Source organism: Tupaia chinensis, unplaced genomic scaffold, assembly GCF_000334495.1.
Source record: "Tupaia chinensis unplaced genomic scaffold, TupChi_1.0 Scaffold000451_2, whole genome shotgun sequence".
Lineage (NCBI taxonomy): Eukaryota > Metazoa > Chordata > Mammalia > Scandentia > Tupaiidae > Tupaia > Tupaia belangeri.
Genome location: NW_006159958.1, coordinates 2,252,069 through 2,264,290, shown reverse-complemented (window position 1 = coordinate 2,264,290; position 12,222 = coordinate 2,252,069).

Sequence of the window (12,222 nt, the reverse complement as noted above, 5' to 3'; positions counted from 1 at the left end):
TTATTTATTCATTTATTTTTTAAATTTGACCAGAGCAAGACACAGAGAGAAAGAGAGAGGGCAAGTGAGAAAGTAAGCCACCAGGTCCAGGACTCAAACCATGGTTGGCCATGTGGGAGTATCCAGCGCCTTAACCACCATGCCACCTGCTGGTCCCCCTAATGATTGTATTTTTAATTCTTTTTTCTTTTTTTTGGAGAGGTTGTCGCTATAGGGCGCATACGCTCGCCAGACAGACAGAGAGAGACAGAGAGATAGAAAGTGAGAAATCACCCCCCAGGGGGGATGGCCATGCCGCAATCCCTTCTCCTCCATTCTCCTCTCAGGATCTTGGGCACGCATGCACATGCGCCCGGCGTGAGTTTAAGCCACCAGGTCCGGGACTCGAACCGCGGTCGACTACATGGGAGTCCAGCGACATAACCATTACGCTAACTGCTGGTCCCATGATCGTATTTTTAATAAACACAAAATGCATCTTACTATATTCTATGATTCTTTTTCATTTTTTTAAAGAATTATTTTATTTAACTTTATTCATTTATTTTTAAAAATTTGACCAGAGAGGTATAGAGTGTGAGAGAAAGAGACAGAGAGGGAGAAAGTGATAAAGTAAGCTGCCAGGTCTGGGATTTGAACCGTGGTCAGCCATGTGGGAGTCCAACACCCTTAACCACCATGCCACCCACTGGCCCCCTCTGAGTCTTAGTCGAGGCTCAAGTATTCAGAATTCATGAAATGACCTGGGATAAAAGCTAGTTATAAAAATTATGTAATCGGTGGTGATGCTGTTATCCTAAGCCTTCCATGACACTGTATCTTCTTATAACCATTCCTGGATTGGGTTAGAATACTTCATTTTCTCTCCACTGGAAATAATTGGGAGTGGAGGAAAGTTTTTGTTAATTGTACAGTGTTGAAGAACAGTACTATTTTAGTTTTGCAATATACTGCATTTGTTGTTGCTATTTCATACAGTTGAAGCAACAACTTTGCAGCAAAATAAGAAATAATAAAATATTCAATTTCTTCATTAAAAAACAAACAAACCTTTTCCAGCTCAGGGGCTAGCATGTGGCATAGTGGTTAAGGTGCTGGACTCCCACGTGGCTGACCATGGTTCTTAGACCTGACAGCCTTAAACTCACTCTGGGTGTGTGTCCAAAACCCCAGGAGGAGAATGAAGAAAAAGGGATTGCAGCATGGGCATTCCCCCTGGGGGGGTTGATTTCTCACTTTTTGTCTCTCTGTCTCTCCAGCAAGCACACACGCCCTGTGGCAAAGATCTCTCAAGGGACTAGCAAATGGTTTAATGGTTACGTTGCTGGACTCCCATATAGTTGACCGCAGTTTGAGTCCTGGACCTGTTGGTTTAAAACTCACACCAGGCATGTGTGTGTGTGTGCCCAAGAACCCCAGAGGAGAATAGAGGAGGGATTGAGGTGTGGTCATCTCCCCAGGGGGTGATTTCTCTCGTTCTATGTCTCTGTCTCTCTGGTGAGTAGATGTGCCCTATAGCAAAAAATCTCTCTCTAAAAAAACAAAAACAAAAACAAAAAAAACTCTCTCAAGAAAAAACAAAAAATAGGGACCAGCAGTTAGTGTAATGGCTATGTTGCTGAACTCCCATGTAGCCGACTGTGGTTCGAGTCCCGGACCTGGTGGCTTAAAGTCATGCCGGGCGCCTGTGCGTGCGTGCCCATGGTCCTGAGAGGAGAATGGAGGAGAAGGGATTGCGGCGTGACCATCCCCCCTGGGGGTGATTTCTCGCTTTCTGTCTCTCTGTCTCTGTCTTTCTGGTGAGTGCACGCACCTTATAGCAAAAACCTCTCCAAAACAACAACAACAACAAAAACAAACCTTAGAACTCAGTAAAGAACAAACAAAGAAAACCCCACAAAAAACAAACAAAAACATATCTTTAGAAACCTTTGCACACAAAGTGCTAAAAATATTTTGAATATATGCAAAAAAACATAAGCCAAACCTCTTGTAAAAATATATGCAAATGTTAAATACGAGGACCGGAGCCTGAGGTAAGGCCTAGGGATAATGGAATGAAAAGGAAAAAAGGTTGCTAGGATCAGCAGTTAGGCTGAGAGTCCTGCGAGAACTAGGCGGGCCTGGGAAGAGCTTGGATCCCGGGTGCGCCTGGCCCTGGAGTGGACGTGAAAGGCTGAGAAGGCTGGGGGCGCTCCAAAGCCCCACAAGCTCTAGAACGTCTGGGAGAGGGAAGGGGCGCTGGAGCAGAGGCCAGGGGCTTATAGGTCAGGGAGGGTGTCTGGGAGCCCTGGGCATGAGGAGAAGGGAGGGCGGAAGGAGGGCACTGCAGGCGGGCGGGAGCCGACTGGCCACCAGGGACTCTCCCCCAGATGCAGGCCGTCTGACTAGTAGTTTCCTGGCCCAGGCTCTTTCCCACACGAGGCACTCTGCAGAAGGGCTCTCACGAGGACGAGAAACACAGCTGCGGGGGACAGAGGTGCCCAAGGAAGTCCTCCCTCCCTCCCCAGGAATAGCCTGGCCTGGCCGATAGAGCCAGAGCATGAGCCTGGGGGAGTGAAGCCAAGGCAATGGGATGGGAGGTGAAGGTGTCCGGGACCACCATGGCCCTTGGGGGGTTGTTCCGGGCACATTTTCTGAGGCCCCAGGGATCAGAGCAGGGCCAGGCTCAGGGAACATGGGGCCAGCGTCAGAGTGAACTTTCTCACAGGGCCGTCCAACACGCGTTGGAGAGGCAGTGAGCTCCCCGCTGTGGAGGTGTGCAAGCAGAGATGAGAAGGATCCGATGGGCCCTTGGCACACATGGTCCCCGTCTCGCAGACATCGTCTCGTCCTCAGTGCTGGTGTCCGAGGGGACCGCGCCTGTCCCCCGGGGTGCCTCCCGTGGTGTCCATCTTGCGGTGCAAACCAGACGCCAGTGGCAGGAAACAGCTTGTGCCAGCTCCCATTCGAAGAGTAAATATTAGTCTTTTCAAGAGCTGCCTGTTCTCTGTCACTTGGCATGGAGGACACTGAACTTGGGGGTGGGGGCCTCCTGGTCCCCACACCCAGATGCAGTCCGTGGGCTCTGGTTCGCTGCTGCAAGGGAGGGTCTGAGAAACCAGCCTCACCACGTCCAGGAGGGCACCCTCTCCCAGCTGCCTAGCAAGGAGCAAGCTCCTGAGGTCCTGCCCAGGTGAGGGACAGGCCATGCTGAGGCCCAAGTCATGAGTTCCCAGCCTCCTGGCTCTTCTCAGAGGTTGGCTGTTCAGGCCGCATCTGCAGAGGCAGGGGACTGGATGTGTTGACCTGGACCTCAAGGTCTCCAGGCCCCTGCTCTGATGCAGATGGTTTAAAATCTCTGATCATGGGACCAGCAGTTAGCGTAATGGCTATGTCGCTGGACTCCCACGTAGTTGACCGCGGTTCGAGTCCCGGACCCGGTGGCTTAAAACTCACGCCGGGCGCGTGTGCGTGCGTGCCCAAGATCCCGAGAGGAGAATGGAGGAGAAGGGATTGCGGCATGGCCATGCCCCCTGGGGGGTGATTTCTCGCTTTCTGTCTCTCTGTCTCTCTCTGTCTCTGGCAAGCGCACGCGCCCTATAGCAAAAACCTCTCCAAAAAAATAAATAAAATCCTCTGATGGTCAGGAAGGGGCAATGACTGTCTCCTGCTCTGCTGTCAGCCCCGGGGAGGCCTCCTCTGGCCACCCTAACAGAGCATCCCCTCACCCAGCCCCTCAGCCTGCCCGCCCACTTCTTTAGCTGTTCTCACTTGTTCCTGGTCTCCACCACCACCGTTTTATTCTCAGTGTCCAGGGTTGTGCATGCAGTCAAGGAGCCCGGAATTCTTTGCCGAATAATTGAATCCGACAGCAATGCACTGACAGCTATGCTGATGTTAGAAGTAACGTCATACCCTTGCCCCGAATCGTATTCCTCTGCCAGTTGTCACTTTGTCATAATGACCTACGGAAAGGCAAGGGGCTTGGTCAGCGAGAGTAGACCCTGGGCCCCAACCGAGAGGAGCGAGGGATACCCCAGCAGCGGGGCCAGTGAGTGTCTAGCAAGAGGGTGCCACCTCTGGGAGGAGGAAGGTAGAAGGGAGGGCAGGCAGATCCTACCACCCCATGGCTAGTGAGGGGTGGGAAGGAGGAGAAGAAGAATCTATCTGGCAAGGGATTCTGGTCTCATGACCTGGGATGAAATCTTCCCCCCCAAAATGGAAAGCTAAACATGGGGGCAGGTGTCACACTCTACATGGAAGAGAGCCCTCAGGCACCCCTTTGTGCCCCTTACATGGCCCTTGTGGTAAAAGTGGTGCAACTATTGATTTCCTGGTAAGAAGGCCTGCTGGTCTCAGTGCTCAGAGGCCTGGGAGGGACCTGGATAGCCCTGCATGCTCCATGGGGCCTAAGGGAGGTGACAGCTGAAACGGGCAGGCCGCTGCTGCTGTTTGGATGGAGAGGCAAGTCTGCCTCGGAGGTCAGGGTGGGAGCAGCTCAGGTCCCATGCTGGGTTTGAGGGGTCCCAACCGAGAGAACAAGTTAGAGATCTCCCAGCAGCAGGGCCAGTGAGCATCTAGGAAGACCCTAGTGCCTAAGGACTTTGAGCTGCGCTCGGAGGTCACCTGTATTCCATAGCACTGGAGCCTTCGGTTTACTCCCATCCAAGACTTTAGGGATTGTGTGACATCCAGGGACTGTCGGTGTCAGAACTAAATGCTGAGGTCAAGGCATGGGGTTGTCATTCTCAGTGTTTGGGACTGTGGTGGGGTCTTGTATTTATTCAGTAGAGCTTTCTTGGATATTTTTCTCCTGTCTTTCCCCTGCCAATCTCCAGCAAAAGCTGGGGTCTAGGAAGAAAGAATCCACCTGTAGGCTTGGGAAGAACTTCCGATGTTTTGGTTCTGAACAAGGTCACTGCCCTGGCGCTAGGTGGACTGAGCGAAAGACTGGGTGAACTGGTGCAGGGCCCGACAGAGTAAGCAACAGCGCTAATGCCTCTGAGAGAGTGGTGCCGTAGGATCCACGAGGCCATCTGGAAGGAGGCTCCCTTAGCTTCATAGGGGCCCCAGCACAGATCAGAAGCCAGACTTGCTCTTCGGTCATTCCTCATGTCCCATTGGCCAACATTTTTTTTTTTTTTTTGGAGAGGTTTTCACTATAGGGTGCGTGCGCTCGCCAGACAGACAGAGACAGAGAGACAGAAAGCGAGAAATCACCCCCCAGGGGGGATGGCTACGCTGCAATCCCTTCTCCTCCATTGTCCTTTTGGGATCTTGGGCACGCACGCACACGCGCCCGGCATGAGTTTTAAGCCACCAGGTCCAGGACTCGAACCGCGATCGACTATGTGGGAGTCCAGCGACATAGCCATTACGCTAACTGCTGGTCCCCTGTTGGGCAACTTTTGACAGCTTCCTACAAGAGTAACCTGGCAGCTGCTCACGGCAACTACACCAGACAGCTAGCACTCTGCCGCATGACCATGGTGGGGGAAGCCTGCAGGAACCCACATGACACACACACACACCAAGCCGGAAGTGAGAGCCAACCTTGAGCGACAGCTGATGGGAACCAGTAGTTCATGCCCTTCTCTTCTGCCCCTCGGGAGAAGGATTTTCAGCCATGTTTTGCTAGCTCCACAAAAGAGCCCAGTGTGAATGAGTCCCTGTTGCCCCAGGAGGGACCAGTTCAATGACACCTTTTTATTTGCTTTTCTCATTTCCCTGTTTTATTCTTCTCTGTTTCCTGGTCACGGGCCCTTGTTTCAGGCTCTGCTTTCTGGGGACACAGGCTACGATGCCACCTGAGCCCCTGTGTGGGCTCAGCTTTTTCTCCAGCCCCTTTAATAATCGATTCCCCTGTGTTGCAGCGTTTGGGAGGCTATAAGCTACCCAGATTCCCTCATTGCTAGGGGATCTGTTGCAACTTGGGCTCTGGCTGAGAGGGGCACACCGAGCAAGCTGGCAGCAGAGGGAGGTGGAGTCCATTCTTCCTGCAGCGTGGAGGCTGAGAGGTGGGACCTGGCAGACGGGAGTTTTGTGAGCTGCAGGGCACCGTGCCAGCTTAATGAACGTGCAACAGGGACACCAGCAATAACTTTCCTTGAAGTGGAGGCTGCAGCAGCACGCCCATAAAAAAATAGGTGTGTGGCCTAACTTCCTGTCCTTTGAGCCTTCCTGCATTTAGTTCGCTACATTAAATTCCTTCTGCATGAAATGCCTACAGTGTTTTCTGTTTCCCACTTGGAACCAGGACCTCCCTACCTCCACTATTGACTATACCACCAGGTTCAGGTGGAAGGGATCTGACAGATCACACGCCTGACCAAACCAGAAAGACAGAGTTCATCCCTGCTGGTCACCTCCTCAATAGCCAGCCTCCTTCCTCCCTGAGCAGGTGTACTTCCTTTACAGAAGCCTGGCCTCTCTTGCAGGTGGGATTGGGTGTATCACCTGATCCTGGCCTGAGGAGCCTGCAGGAGGTGGATGCTGGGATAGGTTTTTTGCCGCTAGAAGGAGACACAGGAGTAGTTCTGTCCTTGTCAGTGGATGGGCTGTGAGAACAGGATGTTCAGGGCAGCAACAGCTATCTAGCAATCAGGAGGCGATAAGTCTGACAATGAAAGTCAACATATTGAGGATGTCAGAGTGGACAGACAAGAAACACCTAGTCTGCGAGGACATTGTTGGGCCCCTGAATTAGTCCTGGAGCTGTAAACCTCCAGGAGGAATCACCCTGGTAGATCCTTTCCCTCTGAACCACCTGCAGGCCAGTCCAGAGGTCTCCAAAGTTTCTTCCATAGTGATATTTGGGGATTCAGAGATGTTAGCACTCCTGGGAGCTGAGCTTGAGGCAAGAGAGGCACTTGCCTTGAACGTAAAACTTAAGGAAGTGGTTTAAAAAAACCCCACAGGGGACCAGCAGTTAGCATAATGGCTATGTCCCTGGACTCCCACGTAGTCGACCGCAGTTCGAGTCCCAGACCCGGTGGCTTAAACTCATGCAGGGCGTGTGTGCACGCATGCCCAAGATCCCAAGAGGAGAATGGAGAAGGGATTGCGGCGTGGCCATCCCCCTGAAGTGTGATTTCTTGCTTTCTGTCACTCTTGTCTCTCTGTCTGTCTCTGTCTGTCTGGCGAGCACATGCGCCCTATAGCGAAAACCTCTCAAAAAAAAAAACCAAAAAACAAAACCCACAGTAATCAAGATAAATGACATATATGTACAAATTTTGCCAGAGGCCATGTGCATTCATGAGAGAGAGAGACCACCCCCCACTGGGGCATAGTCAAACCACAGTTCTTCTTCCTCCACGTCTCAGTCCTGCGAGGATCTTGGGCATGCATGCACCTGCCATATTTTTCAAGGCACAGGGATTGGAACCATTGGTTGGCACTGTGGGATCTGACTCTCTTACCTGCTGGGCTACAAGGCTGATCTGATAAATAATATTTCAACGCAGTATTTAAAAATCGAATTAATGTAAAAATACACGATAAGTAAAATACAAAGATTGTTAAAAAAATGTTTTTTAGTTGCCAGAAGGTGCATGCATTTGCTAGAGAGCAAGGGTGAGGGAGAAAGCGCCCTTTGACGGGCATGGTCATGCCCCAGCCCCTTCTTCTTCATTTCTCCATCTTGTGGGGATTTTGGTCATGCACATTCATGAGCCTGGCATGCTTTTCCAAGCCACCATGGTTAGCTATGTGGAATCTGGCCCTCAATGCACAGGGCTTGACTACTTGAGGGGCCAGCCCCCCAATTTTAAATAGATGGATGAGTGTTGCCAACTAGGCCTGCTCTTCCTGTGGGCACCCCCAGTAATCTCTCCTATGGAGGTCCATACAATGGAAGAGGCAGGGCTCTGGGATTTGGAGAACTGGGGGTCATGGCCAGGCCTTCCATGACTTCCCTGATGACCCCCAGCAAACCCCTTACTCAGTCTGTCCTGCGCAGAGGCTGGGGCATTGCTAGGAGGCTTCCTGACCTATTCTCATCCACACTGCCTGCCAAGGTTACTGTTCCTCTTCCTGGGAGGCTGTGTCTCCAGGGCCACCGATCCCTGGCTATTAATATCTCAGCCATCCCTGGCCTGACCAGGGTGTTTAATGACCGCCAGCTGTGGCTCTGGCCCCCTCCCCCGGGAGAGATAAGAGTAGTTCCTGTTCCCACATGGGGGAGGTGGAGAATGGAAGAGCTGATTCTGAGCCTTCACCTCACCCTGCCCAGCCACCAGAGAGCAGTGCCTGGGGGCACACAGTCCCTCCACACCTCTCTCCATCAGGGCCCGCCTTGGTCTCCCCATCCCTGCCTGAGCGCTGATTCCAACAGCCTTGGGGCTTGTCCCCAGATGTCCCACAGACGTGACAGCTAGCATGTCCCAAACCAGGTCACCACCTCTCCAGCCCTCCTCTTCCTGGGTGATGGGCTGACGGCGTGGTCCAGGTCTGCCCCTTGGGCCCTTCTCAGCAGCCAGAGTAGCCACACAACACCCACCATCATCCCCCTAGCTTCATTTAAGAAGCATCAGGCCAACCTTCTAGCCTAGTAGTTAAGGGAGCCAGCTCTTACATGGTAAACCCTGGATCGAATCCCAGCCCTGGTGTCTTGAAAATGAACCAACTGTGTGTGTGTCTGTGCTCAAAATTCCAAAATAGAGGAGAAGAGATGCCAATGTGACCACACTCCATTTCTCCCTCTGTCTCTCTCTGGTGAGTGCATGTGCCCTCCAGCAATGAAGAAAGAAAGAAAGAAAGACAGATAGAAAGGGAGGAAAAGCAAAAAGAAGCCTTTTCTGTGGTCCTGCTGGAAAGGGTCTTTGATGCCTGCTCACCTGGATTCAGGCATCCTTGGCGTCCATTAGCTTTCCTTGAGACACAGAGAGCCCCACCTGGTCCTCAGAGGCCACATCCATGTCACCTCACCTGGGAAGTTGTCCCTTATCCATTCTACTGTCAGATGGGGCCTTCTCCATGGAGGGGATGGATGGATGGTGGTTCTCTGTGCTGGGGTGGTGGGAGCTTGTTGTCTCTGTCTTCTCAGGAGGTATGTACCTGGGCTACCTGGGCTTTGCTGCCTGGGCCTGGGTCCAGGCCGTGGTCAGGGCCCAGGGTCTGGCCTGGCCACCTGGAGTCTGTGCTCTCCTTGGGATTACTAGGTTGGAGCAGGGTTCATGTACAGGAGAGGTCAGGGCCCTGGAGGCCATCACTATGGGCTCACTATCTCCTTCCTCTTGTGTCTAGCTTGGAATAGAACTCGGAAATGTGTCCTGCTCTGTGTCACTTGGCCTCCTCAGGCCTCCCCTGCACCCAGGTGTTTGGGCCCTAAGGCCAACCTTGGTGAAATCCTTAAAGTGCCCACCAGGTGGCGACAGAGATGAGTTGGCTTGGCCTGACAGGTACCCAGAAGGCAGGAGGCCCTGAGACCTGGGGGAGGCCGAGGAGACAGGGAGAACTCCTGCTTGTGGTCACCCTGCCACATAGCTATTCTAGCCTCTGCCAGACTGAGAGCATTTTATCTTCTTCTTGGCCCTGAGTGCCCATCCCTGAGTTTTCTCTTTCCCATCACCTCTGGGCAGGGGCCACCTGTGTCTTCCCTTTCATTGCCCAAGTCTTGGGTCTTGCTGCTTCATTCACCATCCATCCTCTTGGGTGAGAACTCTGCTCTTCCTCCAGGGCTCTCTGCCTTCCTCTGAAGCCATGACGCTCTAACAGAGGGGGTTTCAAGCACTGCAGTGGGTGGGTCCCCTCCAGCATACTGTGGGATTTCCTCCTGACCTTCACACAGCTCAGGCAGCCTGTGGGGCCCCTGATCGGAAGGCAGTGATTCCTTCCTCTGCAGATACTTTGCTTTGACAGATCTGCTGGCTTTTCTCCTCCCCTCTTCTTCTAGCCTGAGGTCATCTCTCAAGGAGTCCTGCCACTTCTCTGACCTTGTTCTCTGCACAGCCTTCCACCTCGGTTTTCCTCAGCACCCCTGGGCTGGATGTCCTCCAGGGCAGAACAGGAGGCAGAGGGCTCTGGGCCATCCCCTCCTCGTTAGCCACTCAGAGCTGCATGATGCCATGTGGCACCCTCCCCTTTGTGCAGGTGGAGAAAATGATGCCCAGCCAGGGCAGGGGCCTGCTCACGATCTCTGAGCAAGACTGACACAGAACTGGGACTAAAAGCCCAGAATTGGGTCTTCTGGGCCTTACTAAGAAGTATGGGGGTGGAAGAGATTTCTGGAGCCAGTTCAGAGAGCTATTGGCTAGAGGTGACAGGGGAACCAGACTGCGAGTGATGGAGTGTGGGCACACTGCCTGACTCGTCTGTCACCCCTGGGTCCTGGAGTGGTAGGGGAGTGAGTCTCTCAAGGAAAAATGCAGCAGGACCCACGGTCCCCTACCCCAGCTGCTCCCCACTGCCAGCACCTCATTGGGGGGTCACCACTGTTGATCTGGGCAGGGAGAGGGGAGGAAAGGTGTTGGCATACTCTCTCTCGCAGGCTTGGGGGTGCTGAATTCAAGGTAAGGGCAGCCTTCTCCTCAGTCCTCGCTAACCACGCACAGGGCAGAGCATGAAGTGGGACCTTAGATGGACAGCCCGCCACTGCTGGGTAGGCTAGGTGACCGGTCAACGTGCGTGCCTTCACAGTGACTCTGCTCTCAGTCTGACCGCCCTGGCTTAGGTCATTGTGGGCGCTTGGTGACGGGGCCTGGAACGGTGCTGAGAAGGACCAGGCACTGAAGGAGGCTTGCAGGTACACCTGCGCCTTTGCCAGCACGTCCCAACCCATTACTTTCCTACCACCTTTATCCTCTTCCTGATCCTTCAGCAAGACAACCTCCCTGCAAGTTTACGGGAGGCAGAAGGGAGGGCAGCTCGGGCAATGGCCTTGGAGACATCCACTGACGTCATCCACTTCTTCATGCTACCTCGGCTTCTAGAACTTTCTGTTACTCACAGGGTCTCTGCTCAGACACTGTGTTCTGGCATCTTGTGCTGTCTTCCACCTACCCGCTCTGGGCTGAACCCCGGGTCCTGGTGTCACAGTCATCTTATACCCTGTTTGCTCCTTGTCTGTGAGGGTGACCGCGGCCTGCGAAATGCTCACACTTCACTGTTTCTGGGACCAATGGCAGCTCAGAAAGCTGTCTTGGATTGATCCAAGACTAGAGCTGATCTCCTCTTGGCTAGACTTCGGGGGTGGAGGGACACAGTGGGGGCCTGGTCTAACTGATCACAGTCAGAGGAGAGGATGCGGGGCTGGCCCCATTGCCTAGTGGTTAGGGAACTGGATCCCACCCAGCTGACCAGTTTGAATCGTGGCCTCGCACCACTTGAAAAACATACCCAGCACATGAGTGTGTGTGCCCTAAATCCCGAGAGGATGGTGAGATGGAGAAGGGATTGTGGTGGGATTGGGGACTGGGGGGGTGCTTTCTTCCCTCACTGGCTAGCACACATGCCCTCTGGCAGTTAAAAAAAGGAAAGAAAAAGAAAAAGAAAAGATACCACTTAGAAAGATAAGTTAAAAGCTCTCAGAACTGTGTGCTTCTCACACGGAATGTGTGGGGTTTTTTTGTCCAAAGCCAGACAGATGGTGGCATCTAGTTTCAGCCATGTTTTGGACCGCCCCTCCTTGGATTGGGGTTGATGGCTGCAAGTTAGAAGCCAGTCCCCACTTTAGGCCTTGTGGGAATGTCAACCACTGGGGAAACCAAACCAATCTAAGCCAAAATTTATTGTCACACAAGCATGTCACAGTCCTGAGATCTGCTGCTGGTGGGGCCATGGGTAAGAAGCTGCGTGGCCACAGGGATGCAGGGCAGGCAGAGGATACCACGAACACCCGGCTTTGGTCCCGATCATACGTGAGCTGGACGACTCCTTAGCCACACTCCAGGAAGGGGAGGACGGAACCGAGGACTCAGGAATAACCGTAATAACAATATCAGTGACCATACAAATAACCAAGAGTCCAACTGGCTATAATATATAAAAGGTAGTGTTTGTTAAAAGTCTGTGCTTTTGCTTTCCCATCAGCTGGGTCTGAGTTCAAGTCTTGTCTACGGCAGGCTGAGGTACCTGCTCTCTGGGACTCAGTTTCTTGATCTGCAAAATGGGGACAGTAAGTCTTGCCTTGTGAGCTTGATTTAGGGCCCATGGGGGCACATCTCCGAGCCTGGATGGAAGAGTTGGCACATAGGTGGGCAGTCAAGGAGGGCAACTCTTTTTTTTTTTTTTTTTTTTCAT